This window comes from Stomoxys calcitrans, chromosome 5, assembly GCF_963082655.1.
Source record: "Stomoxys calcitrans chromosome 5, idStoCalc2.1, whole genome shotgun sequence".
NCBI classification, from domain to species: domain Eukaryota; kingdom Metazoa; phylum Arthropoda; class Insecta; order Diptera; family Muscidae; genus Stomoxys; species Stomoxys calcitrans.
This window is the reverse complement of record NC_081556.1, coordinates 144,602,311-144,624,126: the sequence shown is the minus strand read 5'-3', so window position 1 is coordinate 144,624,126 and position 21,816 is coordinate 144,602,311. Positions and strand designations below refer to the sequence as shown.

At 40.6% G+C, this 21,816-nt stretch overlaps 1 protein-coding gene across 1 annotated transcript in view; it reads right to left on the bottom strand.

Annotated features, from left to right (window-relative positions):
- Positions 1–15,684, bottom strand: part of LOC106090101 (uncharacterized) — a 339,431-nt gene extending 323,747 nt beyond the window's left edge. Inside the window, exon 1 of the mRNA XM_059369225.1 lies at positions 15,407–15,684. The gene's annotated coding sequence lies outside the window, so the exon portion shown is untranslated. The remainder of the gene's footprint in view (positions 1–15,406) is intronic.
- Positions 15,685–21,816: the final 6,132 nt, after the last annotated feature.

Genomic DNA, 21,816 nt, shown 5'->3' with positions numbered 1-21,816 from the left:
GATGGACGGACGGACAGACGGACGGACGGACGGACTGAGGGACAGACGGACGGACGGACGGACAGACAGACAGACGGACGGACAGACGGACGAACAGACGGACGGACAGACAGACAGACAGACGGACACACGGACAGATGGACAGACGGACAGATGGACGAACGGACGGATGGACGGACGGACGGACATGGCTTGTTTGACCTCAAGCATCATGACGATCAAGAGTATATATACTTCATGAGGTCTTTGACGAATATTTCGAGGAGTTATAAACAGAATGACGAAATCAGTATACCCCCTATCCTACGGTGGTGGGTATAAAAATCCAGCGACAAAGTGCAGAGATAATTTCTGTGAGTAAAGCAAACTTTTCATTTGATTCCATAAATATTTAATTCCCCGAACAATGTTTTTGAGCTACGCTGTCTTGTGTCACAAAAAAAGAGCCTTTAGCAGCCAAAGGAGAATGAGGAGGGAGAAAACTGGTCAGCGAAAAATATTTTTGTTATTAAACTTTAAGTTTCCAACTTAATAAACGAAAGTTTAATGTCTGTCTTTCGGCAAGTAGTAGCAAGTAGTAAGGCATGAAATTATGCACATACTACTCCGATTAAGTCCACCGTGGCGCAAAGGTTAGCATATCAGCCTATGACGCTGAAAGCCTGGGTTCGAATCCTGGCGGTTTTCCCCTCCTAATACTGGCGACATTTGTGACACAAAAAAGGATCATCTTTCCTCCGTTTTGATGAAATTTGGCACAGTGAGTTCTGGTAGACCTGTGTTTGTTGGATGTTTGTTGTCCAGATTGGACCATATTTAGGCATAGCTGCCATATAGACCGAGTACGGTGTTGAGCCTATTCAAGGAGCATTCCTGTGAGATGTACTGTCTATATAGCTGTCATATAGACCAATCTGCCGATGTTTAGTGTTAAGCCCATAAATGCCCCACTTTTCATTCGATTTCTATAAAATTTGATGAATTTTGGTAGACCTCTACAACTTTTTGTTGAATGTGATCTAGACCATATTTGGATATATATGGCATATAAAAACCATTTGATACCCGATTTCGATAAAATTTGACATAGTGAGTTCTGGACCACATTTGAGCACCATGGCCACCGTAGCGCAGAGGTTAGCATGTCCGCCTATGACGTTGAACGCCTGAGTTCGAATCCTGGCGAGACCATCAGAAAAAATTTTCAGCGGTGGTGTTCCCCTCCTAATGCTGGCAACATTTGTGAGGTACTATGCCACTTCTCTCCAAAGAGGTGTCGCACTGCGGCACGCCGTTCGGACTAGGCTTTAAAATGGAGGCCCCTTAGCATTGAACTTAAACTTGAATCGGACTGCACTCTAAGCCCCTGTTCTCTAGTGGAATGTTCATGGGCAAAATTTGCATTTTGGGTAGTGTCCTACCAGAACCCACTGTGCCAAATTTCATCGAAATGGGACTGCACTCATTGATATGTGAGAAGTTTGCCCCTGTTCATGGGCAAAATTTGCATTTTGGGTAGTGTTCTGCCAGAACCCACTGTGCCAAATTCTATCGAAATTGGGCATTACATGATTCTTTTATGGCTTTAATACTTTATATGGAGAGATTGGGCGATCGATATGTATGGCAGCTATATCCAAATAAGGCCTGATCTAGACCACATTCAACAAAATGCTCCAGAGGTCTACCAAAACTCACTGTGCCAAATTTTACCAAAATCGAATGAAAAATGCTCCTTCTATGGGCTCAACACTCAACATTGGGAGATTGGTTTATATGACAGCTATATCGAAATAACGTTCGATCTAGACCACATCTCATAGGAATGAGTAGGGGTCTATCAAAACTAACTGTCCCGGATCCGAAATCGAAATCGGATGAAAAATGGTCCTTCTGCCAGAAGTCCTGTGTTAAATTTCATCAAAATCGGGTAATAAATGGATTTTTATACCCTCCACCATAGGATGGGGGTTATACTAATTTCGTCACTCCATTTGTAACACCTCGAAATATGCGTCTAAGACCTCATAAAGACCTCATATTCTTGATCGTCATGACATTTTAAGACGCTCTAGCAATGTCCGTTCATATTCCAGTCCCTCCGTCTGTCTGTCGAAAGCACGCTAACTTTCGAAGGAATAAAACAAGACGCTTGAAATGTTGCACAAATACTTATAATTAGTGTAGGTCAGTTGGGGTTGTAAATGGGCCAAATCGGTCCATGTTTTGATATAGCTGCCATATAAACCGGTTTTGGATCTTGACTTCTTGAGCCATCAGAGGGCGCAATTCTCATCGGATTTGGCTGAAATTTTGCATGAAGTATTCTGTTATGACTTCCAACAACTGGGATAAATATGGATAAAATCGGTCCACAACTTGATATAGCTGCCATATAAACCGATCTTGGATCTTGACTTCTTGAGCCTCTAGGGGGCGCAATTCTCATGCGATTTGGCTGAAAAATTGCATGAATTTGTTTGTTGTTATGACTTCTAACAACTGTTTAAGTTTGGTTCAAATCGGTCCATAACTCGATATAGCTGCCATATAAACCGATCTGGGATCTTGACTTCTTGAGCCACTAGAGGGCGCAATTCTTATCCGAATTGGCTGAAATTTTGCATGAAGTTGTTTGTTATGACTTTCAACAACTGTGCCGAGCATGGTTGAAATAGGTCCATAACTTGATATAGCTGCCATATAAACCGATCTTGGGTCTTGACTTCTTGAGCCTCTAGAGGGCGCAATTCTTATCCGATTTGGCTGAAATTTTGCATGAAGTATTCTGTTATGACTTCCAATAACTGGGTTAAATATGGTTCAAGTCGGTACATAACCTAATATAGCTACCATGTAAACCGATCTGGGATCTTGACTTCTTGAGCCACTAAAGGGCGCAATTCTCGTCCGATTTGTCTGAAATTTTGCATGAAGTATTCTGATATGGCTTTCAACAACTGGGATAAATATGGTTTAAATCGGTTCATAACCTGATATAGCTACCATATAGACCAATCTTGGGTCTTGACTTCTTGAGACACTAGAGGGCGCAATTCTTATCCGATTTGGCTGAAATTTTGCATGAAGTATTCTGTTATGACTTCCAATAACTGGGTTAAATATGGTTCAAGTCGGTACATAACCTAATATAGCTACCATGTAAACCGATCTGGGATCTTGACTTCTTGAGCCAATTGAGCGGGCAATTTTCGTCCGATTTGGATGAAATTTTTCATGAGGTGTCTTGTTAAGACTTCCAATAACTGTGCTTAGTATGGCGCAAATCGGAACATAACCTGTTATAGCTGCCATATAAACCGATCTTGGATCTTGACTTCTTGAGCCACTAGAGGGCGCAATTCTCATCCGATTTGGCAGAAATTTTGTATAGCGGCTTCTCTCATGACCTTCGACATACGTTTCAAATATGAGCGTGCAATTAACGTCCGATCCAATTCCAACGACTGCGATAAATGTGGTTCAAATCGATGAATAACCTGATATAGCTGCCATATAAACCAATCTGGGATCTTGACTTCTTAAGCCTCTAGAGAACGCAATTTTTATCCCCTTTTGTTGTAATTTTGTTCAACGGCTTCTCCCCTGCCCTTCAACATACGTTGCTAATATGGTCTTAATCGATCGCTAGCCTGATACAGCTACCATATAAACCGATCTTCAGATTATGCTTCTTGAGTCCCTACAAGGGAACTCACTACAGAACTCACTGTGCCAAATTTCATCGAAATCGTATGAAAAAAAGTAAGTCCGAAGATCGGTTTATATAGCGAGTCCCTACAAGGGACTACTACAGAACTCACTGTGGCAAATTTCATCGAAATCGTATGAAAAAAAAGTAAGTCCGAAGATCGGTTTATATAGCGGTTTTATGTGACTATAGTCTTTTTTTATGAGATCAGAAAGGCAAGTTTATTTACAAAGAATAAACCTGCAAGGAAGGGCAAAAGTCGGGCGGTGCCGACTGTATAATACCCTACACCTACCCTATAAAGTACAATGTGGGAGCTATATCCAATTCTGAACCAATATTGATGGACCTCGGCGGATGTTTTCGGATGGGTTACTAAGCAATCGGTACCAAGCTGAGAAAATATGTTCAAACTGTAATAACTACGGTTGACACATGACAACATTATTGCAAATTACCCAAAATCTGACAAACATTTATATGGGAGCTATATCTTATTCTTAAACGATTTTTATGAAACTCACCAGTAATGTCAAAAGTCAAGAAAAAATCCTTCCTGCCAAAATTCGAGAGAATAGGTTAAGAAATGACCATTTTATTGGATAATTACTGCTAATCGGACAAACATATATATGGGAGCTATATCCAAATCTGAACCGATTTTTTCCAATTTCAACAGGCTATGTCTCTAGGCCGAAAAACATGCCCATACCAAATTTTAAGACGATCGGATAAAAATTGGGATCTGTAGTTTGTACACAAATTAACATAGACAGACGGAAAAAGCTAAATCGAATCAGGAAGTGACTCTGAGTCGATCGGTATACTTATCAATGGGTCCATCTCTCTTCTTTCCAGGTGTTACAAACAAATCCACTAAATTATAATACCCTATACCACAGTAGCGGTGTAGGGTATACAAATTTTATAAAAATTCTATTTTTCCTAGTCTTATTTTTCTAAAATCTATTTTTCGTACATAAATATCTAATTTTTTCCAGATTTATTTATCTCTACTCCCAAAACCATTCTACACTGGCAAAATTGTCATTATTTAAGTTATATTTATGCCTAACACCATCATCACAAATATTGGCTTGCCCAAAAAGTAATTGCGGATTTTTCATATAGTCGGCGAGGTCAAATTTTTTCAACGGCTTGTGACTCTGTAATTGCATTCTTTCTTCTGTCAGTTATCAGCTGTGACTTTTAGCTTGCTTTAGAAAAAAAGTGTAAAAAAAGTATATTTGATTAAGGTTCATTCTAAGTTTTATTAAAAATGCATTTACATTCTTTAAAAAAATCCGCAATTACTTTTTGGGCAACCCAATAGTTTCGGTTAGTTTATTCAATCTACTCGTACTACGTAGACAAATAAGTTCCAATACTGCTGGCATTGTATGGCACAAATAAATTGATTTGACAAAACCACCGTATCAAACGCAGAGTTTACATTAATTCCAATTTATAGTGAAATCATTAAACAACACTTATCTTAATTTGAGGCTAAAATAAATTGTAGCTCGTACATGTAGTACGAGCACATATTACCTCCATACAAATAACCTTATTTGATTTTAATTGCTAGCTGGGAGAAATTAGAGTTGCCACAGTGGACAAAATACCAAGAAAAAACGTGCGAAATTCCGCCGCATCGAATCTTGGCATAGCCCCGTCAGGGATTTTGCATAAAATTTGGTTGAAGGGCCCATGTGTACTCGAATAAAATTTCTGCCAAATCAGTCAAGCTTTTTGGAATCGTAGATGCTTTTGAAATCCACCAAATTCAATCCCATGGCAACCGGTTGTACGCACCGGATTGACCCGATGGCATCCTCATCGGCAAGGGCTGCCACCTCAGTTCGTGTTTTTTTGTCATGGCAGAGGCACATCCCGGAGTGCCTTCTCCGCACGCTTCTGATCCGTGCCGGGATTGAACCCCGGACCCTGGTTCTGTTCGGTTTGCCAGAACCGCCTTCATCATCGGTCGGTGTCGGTGAGGTGTAACCGGTGTATGGAGTGGGTACACTTCCGATCTTGCTCTGGCCTCACTTCACTACGGGAGTATAGTCATACTGGTGTTCGCAAGGTGATGTTCGAACATAGCCAGCAGTGGGTCACAAGCTTCGTCGTCTTCGCCTTCGGCGTCCTCGTCATCGGACTATGTGACCCCCCCCCCCCCACCCTCTCCTCTCCCTTACGGCAATTTAAGCAACGGCAACATCCCAGCCCAAATATTGCCAGGCCAGTGCCGGAACAGTTAAACTCCAACGGACTTCGTGGCAAGATCGATGAGATCGTGGACTTTATGAGTCGGAAGAGCATATTGGTCGCAGCGATCTAGGCGACAAAGCTGACCAACACCTGCAGCTTGCACAGTTGTCACGGTTACAATGGGCTACGTAAGGATCGCTCAAGGAATGGAGATGGGGGATTGGCCTTCGTAATACACCATTCCGTGCAATATAGACCTATCTCGCCTGCGCATGGCGCTAGTGACCCCTACATGGAATGCATGGCGATAGCAGTCAGGTACGGTACTGCCGATATAGAGCTATAAAACGTGTACATACCGCCGGTTGGAAACTGTGTCCCGATTAATGGCCAGGCTTACAACCCCGACATAGGTGGGTTGCTATCTGGCCATAATCGTCTGGTTCTAGGGGACTTTAATGCGCATCACACGTCATGGCATTCTCCCCTAGGTAACGACCAGCGTGGCATAACTTTGGCAGAGCAGATTGAAAGCTCCACATTTTGCACGGTGAATGAGGATGACCCCACTAGGATTACGAGGAGGTGGAGTAGACATCGCCAGACATCTACATTGCATCCTCTGATCTCCTGAGTGACGTATACTGGCCGTCATCTCAATGGGGTCAGACCATCTCAATGGGGTCAGACCACCTCAATGGGGTCAGACCACCTCAATGGGGTCAGACCACCTCAATGGGGTCAGACCACCTCAATGGGGTCAGACCACCACCACCCATAATTCTCCCCCTCGACCGACCACCCGACTTCATAACCTCTGAGCGCCGGACGTTTATCAATCATAAGAAGGCCGATTGGCCTGGCTTCAGAGAGTATACCAATCGCCGCTTCAGTGAACTGCCACCACCCTCTGATGTGCTAATAGCCGAGAGGAAATTCCAAGACATCATTAACGCAGCCACCGCTCGCTTTATACCTGCCGGTCGAATACCCCAAGTGCGGCCCAATTGCCCGGCGCAAGCTGCGGTACTCGCAGATGAGCTATGGACCCTGCCAACCCCAGAATCAGCGAGCTGAATCTGGAAATAAACAGGGTAGTCAACGAACATAAAGAGGAATTTGTGGCTGGAACACTTGGAGCAATGTAACTTAGGCACCGGTGTAGGCAAACTGTGGTGTACTGTTCAGTCACTCTCGAACCCGGTAGGACCTCAGTCACTTTTGGCGAAATAACCATGAGTGATCCGAAGAGATGCGCCAGGTTGTTCAACCGTCAATTTATTGTCCATCCCAAGAGAGAGACAGGGCAAGGAGGAAAGCCATTCGCCGTATTCGTGGTCTCCGAGCCGATGAACAGGCATCAAAATTTACCGTGGGCGAAGTTACGAATGTCATCCGTGGCGCCAAATCATCTAAGGCGTTGGGCCCCAATGGAATCTCTACATTGATGTTGAAGAATCTGGATTCCCCTGGAGTTGAGTACCTTATCCCACTATCCTCAGCCTGTCTTTGAACACTCTTATAGTTCCCGATGTCTGGAAAATGGGCAGAGTGATCCCGCTACCGTAGCCCGGAAAAGACCCGAGTTTGGGGGAGTCGTACAGACCCCATCTCCCTTCTCTCACCAGTGGCAAAGACGTTTGAGGTATTAGTCTTCCCGAGCCTCGTAGGAGAATTTCCATTCGCCGAACATCAACTTGGATTGCGAAGACTGCATAGCACAACAACAGCTTTGCATGTCATCACTGCACACATTTGCAGTGGCTTCAATCAGCCCAGGCCATATGATAGTAGGGTCCTCGTGGCTCTGGACCTAACAGAGGCATTCGACACGGTCAGCCATGTCAAATTATTTGAGGACATCGTCAACACGTCCCTCCAGCCAGGCCTGAAACGATGGGTCGCCAATTATCTATGTGGGGGTCAGTCAGTCATATGGAATTTAGGGATAAGAAGTCGTAGCACTGTAGAGTGAAACAGGGGGAACTCCCCCTGGTGTGTTTAACCTCTACCTATCCGCCACTGTTTAACCTCTACCTATCCTCCATTCCACCCCCTCCAGACGTCATAGAGATCGTATCATTTGCGGACGATTGTAAGATCATGGCATCAGGCCCCCCCCATCCATTGATGACATCTGCGATAGGTTGAACCTCTAGCTCAACGAACTTGCCTCATATTTCGCTGCAAGAAGTTATCCGCCACCAAATCTTCAGCCACATTGTTCACTACAAATACGCGTGAGGTGAATACCGAGCTGACTGTAATTGTCGATGGGGAAATGATTCCGACCATCAATTGTCCCCAAATACTTGGCGACACATTTGACAGCTCTTACACACAGCTCCCCATATGCCACAGCAATTTGCGATAAAGTCAAAAGTAGAGACAAGGTCCTCAAGTCACTTGCTGGCAGCACTTGGGGTGCAGACAAAAAAAAAATTGTTGACCACGTACAAAGCAATTGGCCGGTCTATGGTAAGTTAAGCAGCGCCAGTGTGGTGACACGCAGTGAAATAATATTCAGATCTGTCAGAATACCGTCCTCCGAACTGCGACGGGCCATCTCCTCAGTTCTCATGTGGACCACCTCAATCAGGAGACAAAGATCCTAACAGTGCGAAAACATAACTATGGGTTGCCCAAAAAGTAATTGCGGATTTTTCATATAGTCGGCGTTGACAAATTTTTCACAGCTTGTGACTCTGTAATTGCATTCTTTCTTCTGTCAGTTATCAGCTGTGACTTTTAGCTTGCTTTAGAAAAAAAGTGTAAAAAAGTATATTTGATTAAAGTTCATTCTAAGTTTCATTAAAAATGCATTTACTTTCTTTTAAAAAATCCGCAATTACTTTTTGGGCAACCCAATAGATAATATATATTATTAAACGGCCAAGGGTTGTCTAAAGGCCATTTTGTGGCACATATTACGGCCAAACGACAGTATGGATTTAATGAAATTGCCAGAGATTTTTCCTGAGAAGCGACGAATATATATGAAAAATAATTTTCCTTAAAAAAACCATAAAAATGAGGAATTAATATTCATAAAAAAAAATCATAAACAGAGCAAATTTTTGTTATTTTTTTTTTCTTAAGCATTTGTAATGGGTTTAAAAGCAGAGCCATAGGTGAGAGTATTAGTGGTGAGAGAAAGTGAAACAAATGTTAGAGGCGCGAGAGAAAGAGTAGGTGAGGGTGTTGTGGGGGTGTAATGTGCGTGGCCCTACACGGCATGTTGGTCATGAGAATCAGAGATTTCATGATTTAAAACAACAAAATAAATTTCTATCGGCATTCTATCATTCATGTTTCACTTTATATTGGGTTGCCCAAAAAGTAATTGCGGATTTTTCATATAGTCAGCGTTGACAAATTTTTCACAGCTTGAGACTCTGTAATTGCATTCTTTCTTCTGTCAGTTATCAGCTGTTACTTTTAGCTTGCTTTAGAAAAAAAAGTGTAAAAAAAGTAAATTTGATTAAAGTTCATCCTAAGTTTTATTAAAAATGCATTTACTTTCTTTTAAAAAATCCGCAATTACTTTTTGGGCAACCCAATATATTAAGTTGTAGACCAATTTGGGCCATACCTATTACGGATATTGGAAATCTTGAAAAAACATTGAATTGCTAAATTTTATTCAAATCGGTAGTAATTGCGCCTTCTAGGGGCCCAGGAAGTCATATTAAAACCACTTTATATGGGAGCTATTTCCAAATCTCGAACGATGTAACGGGTGTTTTTATTTGTTCGACCGCGATCGTGATTTCCACAAGCCTAGGGACAACCCTTGCTTAATCGGCTACAAATATCAAGCCAATAAATAATACAATCACACCTTATGGGGTTGCAGATCAATATTTCGAGGTGTTACCAACGAAGTATTAGTATAACCCCATCCTATGGAGATGGGTATAAAAATCCATAAAAATGGCAACTCTGCCATTGTACACTAACTCTCACCTATACACACACACACACACACACCAAAATATTCCCCACTACAGCTGTATATGTTAGTGGTTACATTGATCCCTTGCACTTGTATCGAAAACCTCAAAATGGGTTTTCACACTTTGTAGTATTGTGTGGTAGTATTGTGCTCGCCTTACACGTCACCTGCCTATATACAATATATATTGCCACTCATAATTATGTGGCATCAATCTCAATCGATGCATGCGATGCAGCATTAATATCGTCCTCGAAATCTACAAAAAAAAAAAAAAAACACTTACAAATTAAGGTTAAATGGTTTCATATGCATTAATCGTACACACATGTGCATAATTGTAGCACCACTTTTGTCCATTACATAGGTGCTGATGGGCTGGAATTAAATAACCAACTAAGGCAGCATTTGTTGCTTCGCCAATGCTTTTGGGCAAGCAATATTGTAATGAGGAAATTTAATTATATCGGCATAATTTTGTGGCATTATTGAGAGGAAGATAATATGGAAATATAATTGTCCGAATAATATGCTACCAATTAACCAGAGCTATAACAGAATACCATTTACAATACCATTGAAAGTGTGGTTGTTGAATTTTCAAACTGCACCACACAAAGTGTAGCTAAGTAATGACCTATTTTAGGACTCCTATACATTAATCCTATATTGTATTGGTTGCCCAAAAAGTAATTGCGGATTATTCATATAGTCGGCGTTGACAAATTTTTTCAACGGCTTGTGACTCTGTTATTGCATTCTTTCTTCTGTCAGTTATCAGCTGTTACTTTTAGCTTGCTTTAGAAAAAAAGTGTAAAAAAAAAGTATATTTGATTAAAGTTCATTCAAAGTTTTATTAAAAATGCTTTTACTTTCTTTTAAAAAATCCACAATTACTTTTTGGGCAACCCAATATAAAATTGAATTTGTGTTTGCTTGTTTGTTTGTTTGTATGTTCGTTTGTTTGTTTGTTTGTCGGTTTGTTTGTTTGTTCCGTATAGACTCAAAAACGGCTGAACCGATTACCTTGACATTTTCACAGATTATGTAGGTTGGTCTGGAAGGAAACATAGGCTATATAATTTTTTTTAAAATCGGGGGGGGCGGACCCTCCCCCTTACTCCTAAAGTACTACCCAGAAATAAAAGTGGACCGATCGGCACAAATATGGGATGCAAATGAAAAGTATTTAAGAGTAAAGTACGAATTTCATAATAAAAGTAGGGTCCAAGTACCTAGGGGGGGGGGGGGGGGGGGGCGCCCCTGGCCCAAAACCCCTTAAAAGAGGTTTTTTTGATAATCATTACAATATGGGATTCAAATGAAAGGTAGTAGATTACGAATATGGTGAGGATGGAAAAATAGGCCCTATAATTTTATGATTTCGGGAGGGGATGGACCCTCCCCCGTTACCCAAAAACACCACCCAAAATCAAAAGTGGACCGATCGGGACAATATGGGTATCAAATAGAAGATATTAGAGAATAGAATTCGAATATGGTATACAAATTTGGGTCTAAGTACCTATTGGGCCATCGCAACCCCAAAATTCGCCAAAACAGACATACTGAACGTTCATATCAATATGAGGCTCAAATGAAAGGTATTCGAGAGTAGATTACGAATCTGGCATAAAAAAACAGATCGAAGTATAGGGTGTCACCCAACCCCCCAAAAATGCCTCAAATGGACATGATTTTCTTAAAATTATCACAGATTGTGTAAATTCGTCCAGAAGGAAACATAGGATATAAATTTTTAGACATCGGATGAGGGCGGTACCGAACACTATCCAAAACCAAGATTGGACCGATAGGCACAACATGGGTATCAAATGAAAGGTAGTGGAGAGTAGAAAACGAATATCGTATTAAAATTTGGGTCCAAGTACCCAGCGGGGCGCCCCAACCCAAAAAATCCTCTAAAGAGATATTCGATGTTCTTGTCAATATGGGTCTCAAATGAAAGGTTTTCGAGAGTAGATTACGAATCTGGCATACAAAACCAGATCGAAGTATAAGGGGTCGCACAACCCCCAAATACCCCCAAATGTGCATATTACCCGACCATAGCTATATGGGACTTAAATGAAAGGTATTTGAGAGTAGATTACGAATATGAAATTAAAATTTGAGTTCAAGTCTAGGTGGCGCTTTTCCTTCCAAAAATAAGTCAAGTAGGTTGATTGACCCATTATGACAATATGGGACTCCAATGAAAGGTATTCGAGAGTAGAAAAAGAATTTGATATCCAATTTTGGAGCCAAGTGTTTTGGGGTACGTTCTAAAGCCCTGCCTAAATTGAATTTAATTTCCGATTATGGCAATATGGAGCTTCATATTTACCGACCAAGGCATTATCGGGCTCAAATTAAAGGGATTTGGGAGTGAAACACATATTTGATATCCATATTTGAGTCAAATTGATACTCATTTTCGGGGCAAAGACCCTGGTGTTACCTTACACTCAAACAGAACTTTTCCCTTTACGTATGTTAAAGGTCATGAGAGAAGCCGTTGTACGAAATTTCAGCCAAATCAGATAGGAATTGCTCCCTGTAGAGGCTCAAAAAGTCGAGACCCCAGATCGGTTTATATGACAGCTATATCAGGTTATGGAGCGATTCCAACTATACTTAGCACACATGTTGAAAGTCATAACAATTAACTTCGTGCAACATTTCAGCCAAATCGGATAATAATTGCGCCCTCTAGTGGCTCAAGTAGTCAAGATCCCAGATCGGTTTATATGGCAGCTATATCAGGTTATATACTGATTGGAATCATTCTTGATACAGGTGTTGGAAGTCATAACACAACACGTCATGCAATATTTCAGCTAAATCGGATAGGAATTGCGGCCTGTAGAGGCTCAAGAAGTCAAGACCCCAGATGGGTTTATAGGCAGCTATATCAGGTTATAAACCGATTTGAATCTCACTTAGCACAGTTATTGAAAGTGATACCAAAACACCACGTACATTTTAGATCACTCAATGACGTCACCGTATTTGGGGGCATAAATTATGCATTTTTCATTGGATTATGACGAAAGGTGGTTTACATATATACCCGAGGTGGTGGGTATCCAAAGTTCGGCCCGACCGAACTTAATGCCCTTTTACTTCTTATACCCTCCACCATAGGATGGGGGTATACAAATATCGTCCTTCTGTTTGTAACTTCTCGAAATATTCGTCTAAGACCCCATAAAGTGTATATATTCTTGATCATCATGACATATTCAGTCGAAATAGCCATGTCCATCCGTCTGTCCGTTTATCTGTCGAAAGCACGCTAACTTCGAAGAAGTAAAGCTAGCCGCTTGAAATTTTGCACAAATACTTCTTATTAGTGTAGGTCGGTTGGGATTGTAAATAGGCTAAATCGGTCCATGTTTTGATATAGCTTCCATATAAGCCGATCTTGGGTCTTGATTTATTGAGCATCTAGAGGGCGCAATTCTCATCCTATTTGACTAAAATTTTGCACGAAGTGTTTTGGTATCATTTCCAACAACTGCGTTAAGTATGATTCAAATCGGTTCATAATCTGGTATAGCTGTCATATAACCCGATCTCGGATCTTGACTTCTTGAGCCATTAGAGGGCACAGTTCTTATCCGATTTTGCTGAAACTTTGCGTGAAGAGTTTTATTAGGACTTCCAACAACTGTTTTGACTTCTTGAGCACAGTTCTTACTCGATTTGGCTGAAACTTGGCATGAAGAGTTTTTTTATGACTTCCAACAACTGTGCTGAGTATGGTTCAAATTGGTCTATAATCTGATATGGCTGTCATATAAACCGATCTGGTGGCTTAACTTCTTGAGCGTCTAGAAGGCGCAATTCCTATCCGATTTGACTAAAATGCTCGACAAGTTTTGTTATTACTTCCAACAAATGTGCTAAGTATGGTTAAAATCGGTTCATAACCTGATATAGCTGTCATATAAACCGATCTGGAATCTTGACTTCTTTAGCCTCTAGAGGGCGCAATTCCTATCCGATTTGACTGATATTTGGCATGACGTGTTTCATTATAACTTTCAACAACTGTGCCAAGTATGGTTGAAATCGGTCCATAATCTGATATAGCTGTCATATAAACCGATTAGGGATTTTGACTTCTTGAACCTTTAGAGGGCGCAATTCGAATCCGATTTGGCTGAAATTTTGCACGACGTGTTTTGTTATGACTTCTAACAACTCTCCAAAATATGGTTCAAATCTATCTATAACCTGATATAGCTGCCATATAAACCGATCTGGGGTCTTGACTTCTTGAGCCTCTAGAGGGCGCAATTCCAATTCGATTGTTATGACTTTCAACAGTTGTGTCAAATATGGTTTTAATTGGTCCAATGCCTGATATAGCTGCCATGTGAACCGATCTGGAATCTTGACTTTTTGAGCCTCTAGAGGGCGCTTTTCTTATCCGATTTTGCTGAAGTTTTGCAAGAAGTGTTTTTTATGACTTCCAACTGTTGTGTCAAATATGGTTTTAATTGGTCCATTACCAGATATAGCTGTCATATAAACCAATCTGTAATCCTGACTTCTTGAGCCACTAGAGGGCGCAATTCCTATCCAATTTAACTGATATTTGGCATGACGTCTTTCATTATAAGTTTCAACAACTTTGCTAAGTATGGTTGAAATCGGTCTATAATCTGATATAGCTGTCATATAAGCCGATTTGAGATCTTGACTTCTTGAGCCTTTAGTGGGCGCTAATCTCATCCGATTTGGCTGGAATTTTGTACAACGGCTTCTCGTATGACCTTCAACATACGTGTCATCAACATGATCTGAGTCGGTCTATAGCTTGATACAGCTCCCATATAAACCGATCTCCCTATTTTACATCTTGAGCCCCTAAAGGGCGCATTTCTAATTTGAATTGGCTGACATTTGACACAATTACTTCTTTATATACGGCCCATTACTTGATATTGCTCCAATAGCATAGCAATTCGTATCTTTAATCCTTTGTTTGCCTAAAAAGGGACACCGGGAAAAAAACTCAACAAATGCGATCCATGGTGGAGGGTATATAAGGGCCCGACCGAACTTTGCAGGTTTTTACTAGTTATGATGTGCAGACGTTATTCGTTCGTGTACTTGATGATGACAATGTTGAGTTTACTCAATAAACTGACAGTGACAATTCGATGATTAGTGTGAGAGTGCATTCACTAATTAATTTCAAAGTTGTCAAGTCCCTGTTGGAAAACCCTTTACCTTATTATTTTTTCTTTGTTGGTTTTATGTTATAAATTTTTAATCTTTTTTTTCAATTTTTAATAAAAATTATTAAATTTTATATATCAGTAAATAATTTTTTATGCCCAAAATGCCAAAATGCAATTTAAAATTTTGGTTTTGCATACTCAATAATGTGATGATGTTGGCATTTTATTATTAAGTGGGTCCTTTGGGATTAACTGCATTATCAGCGAAATTTAAAGTAAACAAATGCGAGGGGGGAGGGGTGGTCATTTGGTGGCATTTTAATAACTTACCTTGGGGAAAGTGTCATCAAGTGTTGTCACATGACACCAGTTAACAAGGCACACTCCAGCATCGGGATTACTAGGCAACAGCATAAACACAGCAACGCAAAAGGGGCAGTTATGTTGCACACCGTCGCACACAGTCACACTGGCATACACAAAGCAGCCCCATACGTGGACACACACATTAAGCAATTAGGGTAATTAAGGGTTATGTAAACGGGTCCTTTATACAATAATTAATTACATTGAAATTGTTTTTGTTTTTTTTTTTTCAAGTTTTTCTGTTGTTTGGTTTTTTGTGCTCATTGCTGGTTTATGGGGTTTTGTATTTCATATGTCCTTTGACCGCTGGATTTTTTGTTTTTTTGTTAGTCTTTCTCTACTCTACATTTAATGTTGTAATGTTGTATTCTTGTGGTTGTTGTTGTTTTTTTTTTTGCCTGCAACACAAAAGTGCAATATTTGCAATAATATTTATTTATTTAATAAAAACACACAATTAATTGAAAACTGTTCAAAACTGCTCAAAATACAACACACTAAGCTAAACACACAGGGACTCAAGCACACACATACACACTCACACACACATACACCCAAACAAAGTGTGACATTACATAGGCGAACAACGAACAAAAGAATGAAACACGCGGCAAATAACAGCACCAAATAATGGCTAGGCCAACAAATCCCTCACAAACAACTTCACAGGATTTGATGCTGGGTAATGGAAAATATTGTACAACAAAGCGAAAATAACCAAACAGCCGGGCAAAAAATATGTAAATTTTATGGTAAAACAACAAGGCTGGCAACAATTTCCTGGTGCTGCTTTGCGGTGTGGCCTGGGTGATGGCGAAACTCCCCGCGGCAGTGGCGGTGGCAGGAGAGACAACAACATTGGTAATTGTAAATGTGATAAAATGATTGTGTTATCGGGGATTATAAAAACATTTAGCAAACATGACAAACTGAACACCATTGAGCCCAGCGAATCAGCCAAACAGCCAAACAGCCAGCCAGCCATGCAGGCAGTACGCAAGGGCCGCGAAAATCTAGGATCAATGCAATAGCAAAACAAAAAAAAACAAAAGCAAGGCAGACATAGTTGTTCGATTCGCTCGCTCTTTGGTTCGTCTGGGGACAAACAAAAATGGGTAAAATAGCAAATTTGCATTTTTATCGCAAAACAGCGAATTTATGCAGGCCCAAAAAAAGTTTCTTTTTTTTTTGTGCGAACAACATTAGACAATGAGACCTTCTAACCGCACAGCAACAAAGGGCTGAAGGGGCGATTATTTTTTTGTGGGATACCTGTAAAGATTTAAACATGGGACACTTAGTCACTAATTGTTGATCGATATCAATAAACCAAAGTGCTGTTGAACAAAAGCAGGTAATTCTGATGGTTCTTTAAATAAAAAAGGTAAAAAATGCCAATGTCGTTTTTGGTTAGACGAACTCTAAACTCGATTTCCTAAAAGCAATTTTTGTATTGAATATTACTTGGGAATTTGCTACTGCCAATCATCGGAGATTTAAACAGCGCAACATGCCCTGGCTGCATTTTTCACTTGTCAAATCTACAATGCCATATGGTGTTGTGGTTTGGTGGATGACGCTCCCAAAAACCAATTTCAGTTCAGTATTCAGCTGGACCCAAAGGATGGATTGTTTGTCACAACATAAGTCACTGAGTCAAACTTCAGTGAAATCGGATTATAAATGCGACTTTTATGGGGCCAAGAGTTTAAATCGAGATATCGGTCTATATGGCAGCTTTATCCAAATCTGAACCGATCTGGGCTAAGTAAAAGAGGGATGTCGTAGGGCCTAACACAACTCACTATCCCAAATTTCGGTGAAATCGGACAATAAATGTGCCTTTTATGGGCCCAAAAGCAAAAATCGCGAGATCGGTCTATATGGCAGCTATATTCAAATCTGAACCGATCTGAGCCAAATTGAAGAAGGACGTCGAAGAGCCTAACACAACTCACTGTCCCACATTTCAGCGAAATCGGACAATAAATGCGCCTTTAATGGCCCCAAAACCTTAAATTGAGAGATCGGTATATATGGCAGCTATATTCAAATCTGAACCGATCTGAGCCATTTTGCAGAAGAATGTCGAATGGCTTAACTTTACTCACTTTCTCAAATTTCGGTGACATCGGACAATAAATGCGCCTTTTAAGGGCCCAAAACCTTAAATCGAGAGATCGGTCTATATGACAGCTATATCCAAATCTGGGCTGATTTGAGCCAAATTGCAGAAAAATGTCGAAGAGCCTAACACAACTCACTGTTCCACATTTCGGCGAAATCGGACAATAAATGCGCCTTTTATGGGCCCAAAACCTTAAATCGAGAGATCGGTCTATATGACAGCTATATCCAAATCTGAACCGATCTGTGCCATTTTGCAGAAGAATGTCGAAGATCCTAACACAACTCACTGACCCACATTTCGGCGAAATCGGACAATAAATGCGCCTTTTATGGGCCCAAAACCTTAAATCGAGAGATCGGTCTATATGACAGCTATATCCAAATCTGAACCGAACTGTGCCATTTTGCAGAAGAATGTCGAATGGCTTAACTTTACTCACTTTCTCAAATTTCGGCGAAATCGGACAGTAAATACGCCTTTTATGGGCCCAAAACCTTAAATCGAGAGATCGGTCTATATGACAGCTATATCCAAATCTGAACCGATCTGTGCCATTTTGCAGAAGAATGTCGAATGGCTTAACTTTACTCACTTTCTCAAATTTCGGCGAAATCGGACAGTAAATACGCCTTTTATGGGCCCAAAACCTTAAATTGAGAGATCGGTCTATATGACCGCTATATCCAAATCTGGGCCGATTTGAGCCAAATTGCAGAAGCATGTCGAGGGGACTAACACAACTCACTGACCCACATTTCAGTGAAATCGGACAATAAATGCGCCTTTTTGGTCCCAAAACCTTAAATCGAGAGATCGGTCTATATGACAGCTATATCCAAATCTGAACCGAACTGTGTCATTTTACAGAAGAGTATCAAAGGGCTTAACTTTACTCACTTTCCCAAATTTCAACGACATCGGACAATAAATGTGGCTTTTATGGGCCTAAGACCCGAAATCGGCGGCTCAGTCTATATGGCAGCTATATCCAAATTTGGACCGGATTGGGCCAAATGGAAGAAGGATGTCGAAGGGCCCCGAACACAACTCACTGTCCCCAATTTCAGCGAAATCGGACGATAAATGCAAATTACTCAAAATCAGATGAACGTATAAATGTGGAAGCTACAACTAAATCTGAACCGATTTCGACCAATTTTTTTGGAAATTGTGGTAGTCGTCGAGGACAGCGTTGTGTGCAAAAATTTTGGGAAGATTGGCCAATAAGTGCGCTTGCAGTGGCTCTTGGGGTGTAAATCGGGCGTTATATAGATATGAGAGCTATTGTATATCTAAATCTGAACCGATTTCTACGAAATTCACCAGTAATGTCGAGAGTCAAATTTCGATGGAATGGATTAACAGATGGCCACATTCTCGGACGAACATGTATATGGAAGCTATCTCCAAATCTGAACCGATTTTTTCCAATTTCCAAAGGCTTTGTCTCTTGGCCAAAAACAATACCAATACCAAGTTTCGACATGATCGGACGAAAACTGCGACCTATAGTTTGTACACCAATTAACATGGACAGAAGGACAGTTAGATTGATAGACGGACAGACAGACGTAAAAATAGACAGACAGACAGACGGACATAGCTTAGTGATTCTGAGTGGAGCGCTATACTTATCAATGGGTCTATCTCTCTTCCCGGTACCAAAGTTGGGCCTCTGTGACTCAACAAATATAGCTGGTGCAAGAACTGAAGCCGAACGAACTACCGCAACTCAGAATTGTTGGTGTATGGACTCATGGAAAATTGGCTGAAGATCCACTTCTTTATCGAAAAATTGTGTTCAGCAACGAAGCTCATATTTGGCTCAATGGGCACGTTAATAAGCAGAATTGTCGATTTTGATGAAGATCAGCCAGAAACATTGCAAGAGCAACCATTGTATCCAGAAAAAGTCACAGTCTGGTGCGGTTTAGGGGCTGGTGGCACCATTGGACCGTACTTCTTCAAAAATGATGCGAATCGTAGGGTAACTGTGAATGGTGAGTGGTATCGTAAGATTATATCCAACTTTTTTTGCCCCAAAATGCAAGAGCTTGACATGGAATGTGATTTCAACAAGACGGTGCCACATGCCACACAGCAAGCACGTAACTGTGAATGGTGAGCGCTACCGTGGGATGATATCCAACTTTATTTTGCCCTAAATGCAAGAGCCTGACTTGCATGACATGTGGTTTCAACAAGACTGGCACTTTTTGAGAGACGAGTTCAGTGAACATTCTATCGTGCAATTTAACGCCTCTGAACATTTTTTGTGGGGCTATGTTAAAGCTCATGTCTATACAGACAAGCCCGCTTCAATTGACGAATGGGAAGACAAAACTGAAATTTTGTGATATAATGGGCGAAATGTTGGAAAGAGTATGCCAAACTTGGACTAATCGAATGGATCATTTGAGGCGCCGTCACAGTCAACATTTGCATGAAATAATCTTCAAATATTCAATTATATGGACCGAACTAACGATTCAAATAAATATTTAATGCTTTTCTCCAAATTTTATATACCCACCACCATAGGATGGGGGTATACTAATCTAGGCATTCCGTTTGTAGCACCTCGAAATATTTGTGTTAGTCCCCATAAAGTATATATATTCTTAATAGTTTCGACGATCTGAGTCGATCTAGCAATGTCTGACCGTCCGTCTGTCTGTCGAAATCACGATAGCGCTCGAACACGCAAAGCTAATCGCTTGCAATTTTGCACAAATACTTAATATTGATGTAGGTTGTTGGGGATTGCAAATGGACCATATCGGTTCTGATTTACATTTAGCTCCCATATAAACCGATCTCTCGATTTGACTTCTTGAGCCCATGGAAGGCACAATTTTTGTCCGATTTGGCTGAAGTTTTGCACCTAGTTTTCTGTTATGACTTACACCAACAAGTGTGTTAAATATGGTTCAAATCGGTTTATAATCTGATATAGCCACCATATAAATCGATCTCCCGATTTGACTTCTTGAGCCCATGGAAACCACAATTTGAGTCCGATTTGGCTGAAATTGCACATAGTGTTCTGCTAAGACTTTCAACAACTGTGTTAAGTCTTTAACCTGATATAGCTTCCATATTTTAGCAGAATCCATCGTGGTGGGTTCCCAAGATTCGGCCAGGCCGCCCGGCCGAACATAATATAGTTATTTAAATTCATTCGAAATTTTCTTCAAAGAAACACTTTTTTTGTTTGAAAATTTATGTAGCATTTCATTATATTGGTGTTATCTTCAAGTTTAACGCATTCTTTTATTTGGTATGCCCTGATTGACTTAGCGTTCATTTTGACCAATTGTATAAAATTGTACCACTGATCGCCAAATTTTATGAAAATACTACTAAGATCCAATTTGCAGAAGAATATATGAGCCCTTTGATCAAATAAAACACATTTTAATGGTAAATTTGCAAATTTTGCCCACGAGCATTCCATTAAAGAACTGGGGAAAACTTCTCACATATCAATGAATGCGGTCCGATTCAAGTTTTTTAAGCCCCATTTTTATAGCCGTTCCGAACGGCGTGACGAAGGTGGGCCAATTGAACGCACCACGTTTCCTCAGTAAGCTAATGCAAAAAATGCAAATTTTGCCCTGAACATTCCACTAAGGAACAGGGGCAAACTTCTCACATATCAACGAGTACAGCTCAATGAGAAGGGGCCTCCTTTTTATAGCCGAGTCCGATTGGCGTGTCGCAGTGCGACACCTCTTTTGAGGATAAGTTTTTACATGGCATTGTACCTCAGAAATGTGGCCAGCATTAGGAGGGGATTCATTAGGGGGAATACATCTTTTTTATATGTATACTAGCTGGATTCGGTACGCTCGGCTGCGCCCTCAGATATTTCAACATATATGTTAATGTCATATTCGTAATGTACTCCATAATACCTTGGGTCCCATATAGCCGTGATTAGCTAATTTTAATTTTTTGGGGCGTTTTGGAGGGTGTTTGGGGGTGAAACGGCCACCCATTATTAGGACTTAATTTTTTTTATATCATATTTGCAATCTACTCCTCATTACCTTTAATTTGAGCTCCATATGTCAATATCGAACAATATGCCTCTTTGGGGAGTTTTTGGGGGTCGGAGAGGCTCCTTAGATACTTGCACCCAAATTTTAATATCATTTTCATATTCTACTCCAAAATACCTTTCATTTGAATCCCATATTGTCCCAATTGGTCAACTTTTGATTTTTGGTGTCGTTTTGTT